This window comes from Esox lucius, chromosome 11, assembly GCF_011004845.1.
Source record: "Esox lucius isolate fEsoLuc1 chromosome 11, fEsoLuc1.pri, whole genome shotgun sequence".
Classification (NCBI taxonomy): domain Eukaryota; kingdom Metazoa; phylum Chordata; class Actinopteri; order Esociformes; family Esocidae; genus Esox; species Esox lucius.
Genome location: NC_047579.1, coordinates 38,336,054 through 38,340,213, shown reverse-complemented (window position 1 = coordinate 38,340,213; position 4,160 = coordinate 38,336,054). Strand labels below are relative to the sequence as shown.

The 4,160-nt window shown below is 41.3% G+C and overlaps 1 pseudogene; it reads left to right on the top strand.

Annotated features, from left to right (window-relative positions):
• Positions 1–724: 724 nt before the first annotated feature.
• LOC105008647 lies at positions 725–2,918 on the top strand (annotated as a pseudogene).
• Positions 2,919–4,160: the final 1,242 nt, after the last annotated feature.

The window sequence follows — 4,160 nt, the reverse complement described above, 5'->3', positions numbered from 1 at the left end:
CTTAACATAACCGTAATGTCCGCCGAAATGACAGGCAGCTTGCAGGGCCTTTTACCCAGTTTATGGCTATGTGTTGTGTAATTTTGAGGAGACAGCAAATTTACACTGTTATACAAGCTGTACACTCACTACTTTACATTGTGGCAAAGTATCATTTCTACAGTGCTGCTGCATGAAAAGATATAATCAAATATTAATAGAAATGTGAGGGGTATATATATATTAATATATTTAGTTTGGGGCACCCCCCCACACAGCCAGCATAGTGTTTTCATTTTGGTGTTACAGAAGTGGTGGAGTTTAAGTATCTAGGGGTCTTGTTCACGAGTGAGGGAAGGATGGAACGGGAGATTGACAGACGGATCGGTGCAGCTTCTGCAGTAATGCGGTCGATGTATCGGTCTGTCGTGGTGAAGAAAGAGCTGAGCCGCAAGGCGAAGCTCTCGATTTACCAGGCAATCTACGTTCCTACTCTCACCTATGGTCATGAGCTTTGGGTCATGACCGAAAGGACAAGTTCCCAGATACAGGCGACCGAAATAAGCTTTCTCCGCAGGGTGGCTGGGCGATCCCTTAGAGATAGGGTGAGAAGCTCGGTCACCCGGGAGGAGCTCAGAGTAGAGCCGCTGCTCCTCCACATCGAGAGGGGTCATCTGAGGTGGCTTGGGCATCTGTTTCAGATGCCTCCGGAGCGCCTTCCTGGGAAGGTGTTCCGGTCCCGTCCCACCGGGAGGAGACCCCGGGGAAGACCTAGGACACGCTGGAGGGACTATGTCTCCCGGCTGGCCTGGGAACGCTACCCTCTGCCATAATCATACCCCCCTTAATGTGAACAAGCTTACAATCTGCTCTTCATTGCTGCAACCTGCTTGCTTGTGTCACTGTTTGCCTTTCACTCCATTGTCAGTTGAGCCTACTTTTCACTGATGTTATTGGCAGAAAACCACAGCCAAAATAATTCTATGTAACATGCTACTTAAACAATATTTCCCTTTGTGGCAAGCAGTTGGGTTTTTAGTAACAAACTAAAAGCAAAAACAAATAGTTATGCCAAACAAATAATTGTCTTGGAAATGCACATTTTAACCATCATGTTATGTGTGTCTTTTGATCGTGACAGATATTTGAAATTTCTTCAAGATTTTTTTGTGACAGCTGACAAGCACTTCATGGTTGACTTCAAAGTGCACTACTACGTTCTCACTGACCGTCCCGGCGATGTTCCCTTGAAACCGGGAAGATTCCAGAGAGTGATTCCGGTCCCAACTGTAAACCGCTGGCAAGAGATATCAGCCAGGAGGATGGGGTACATCAACGACGTCATCGTCCATAATATCAGCCAGGAGGCGGACTACCTTTTCTGCCTCGACGTAGACAGCAAGTTCCATGCTTGCTTTGGGGCTTGAGTCATTTGGAGATCTGGTTGCTTTCATTCACCCAGGCTACTATTAGAAAACCCATCGCGACCACTTCCCTTACAAACGGCGTCCGGCCTCGAAAGCCTACATTCCCATGGGTCAGGGAGACTTCTATTAGAGCAGGGCCCTGTTCGGAAGCCATGTGGACAATGTGCTCGAGCTGACTGCGGTGTTTCACGAGTGATTTCAGGAGGATGAAAAGAAAAACATTGAGGCGGTTTGGCAGGAGGAGAGACACCTGAATTGGTACCTGCTCTACCACAAGCCCAGCAAGGTGTTGGCTTCAGAGTACCTCTGGCAGGACTTGAAGGTCAGAACCAAAGAGATCAAAGTTGTTTGATTCTCTGGAGTCATTAAAAACTATGCAGATGTTCATCCCAATGTATAGGGCCACAATATTTAAGGGTTCTCCGATAGGAGAAACCCTATTGTTATTGTTTTTATTATTATAATTGGCGCCTAAAATACTTAACTGAAAACGTCCATGATGAAAAATGCTCTAAACATGCATACTGTAAAAATAGTCAATGTGTAACTACCATACAGACCCCCGTACCAATCCCTCCACCAGGGGCACTATAGAACTCGATTGAATTTACTAATTTCAAAATGATGCCATTTCCACCCTGTTTGTCCTACAGTGCAGATTCTTTTTTTGTACATGCCTCGTTTCTCATGACGAACAAAAAAGCCTCAAGAACCCACAAAGTCCACCATGATGGATTTTTCTGTACAATGAAAATTTGTCCAAAACTACAAAAATCTTCTCATGAACCATGAATCCAATTGACTTGTCCTTTAGCAAACTGGTGTCTGATACATGCCTCCCTTAAATCTCTTCAGGAATAAGAGAACTTGCAAAATGGCTGACTACTGTACAATATATGTATGCACAATGTGCATGTGTGCAATTCTTTATTGGAACAATAACCTATGCACTTCATATTCATTGTGCATCCAGACACCACCCCCATATAAGACCATGTGCATTTGTTGGTTGATATCTCAAAAGACGACAAAATGGCAGCTGACAGAATTTTGTCAATTTTCAACACAAACTAATGACAATGATAATAAATGCCTTCAAAACAATTTTTCTCCTAAACCGTACATCATATTTACTCGCCAGTATATTTCCAGACCCGAGGACATACTTCTGTCAATGAAACTAGTTGCTATGTCAAACATTTACTGAACTAGGACTTCATAAAGTTAACCCTTTATGCAAGCTCTAATGACTACTATTAACTATTAGGCTGTATCTTTTGAACCATTTGAGCTACAGACCAGACACCAACTTTCTTTCACCAGTTTAGCTATCCTCACTTCAAATTAGGAAAGGTTTATCGATTTTCTGTATGCTAATTAGCGTAATCAGTGTAAATTAACTACTAGGCTGTATCTTTTTAACCGTTCGAGCTACAGACACTAGACCTGTCAGTGGTAACACTTAACCCTGTAAAGCCTGACACATCAAATAGTAGCCTGAAAAATGGAAGGGTTAAATGGACCCTTTGAGAAAATATCTATATATATATATATATATATATATATATATATATATATATATATATATATATATATATATATATATATATATAATTTACATATACGCAAATTTTCTTTGTATCATATTTGAGTCATCAGGCATTTATGGTAATTTATTGATCACTACAATTTTTATTTTAGAAAACCAAATAGACATTGTTTATTCCATTTGGACCATTTCAGTTGGTTTGGAACTTTTTTTTCACAAATTTTAACCTCTTTATTTTGTTGTGGGGGTGTCCGGTTCTTGAGAGGATAGTGGTCTGTCACACCTCTACTTCTGCACTAGTCTGGACGACACTTTCATCTCAGAATTCTTACTCATCACTACTATCTGAGCTTCCCTCAGTAAGCATTGCATTAGGAGTCCATTTCTCATCATTCTCATCTGCCCCATGTCACTTGAATTGCCATCCATAGTCATGCTGATGACATTTTGAACACTGTACTTCTTTGGCCATCTAAAAATACATGGCATACTCTTAATTTCATTGCATACTCTGAATTTCTTCTCTGAATTTGTCAATATAACATACAGATTATGATAGCCAAGGAGTTCTTTTTGTGAAAATCGATGATAAAATGACATCATCATGAGAGTGGGTTGCATATATAAAAAAACCCACAAATATCTCAATTTCCACTGTAAATATATCTTAAATATATCCAATGTTTCATTAGTTTTATTAAAACATCTAAATTGTGTATTTGGCATTATGGTAGGCATAAAGCAGATTGCACCATGAAATCCAATGAAATGACGATTGAGGGATTTACTACCTTATATACCTGCTGTATCATATTTGATACACACATTATCAGCATGATTTTACTATAAAATAACGTACGAAATATTAAGTAATTAAGTTGCTTCAATACAGTAAATATTCATATTGAAATATTACTAATAATAAAAGCGTTATTCATACTGTATCCATCCATCCATCCATCCATCCATCTTCTACCGCTTATCCGGGGCCGGGTCGCGGGGGCAGCAGTCTAAGCAGGGATGCCCAGACTTCCCTCTCCCCAGACACTTCCTCTAGCTCTTCCGGGGGGACACCGAGGCGTTCCCAGGCCAGCCGGGAGACATAGTCCCTCCAGCGTGTCCTAGGTCTTCCCCGGGGTCTCCTCCCGGTGGGATGGGACCGGAACACCTTCCCAGGAAGGCGTTCCGGAGGCATCCGAAAAAGA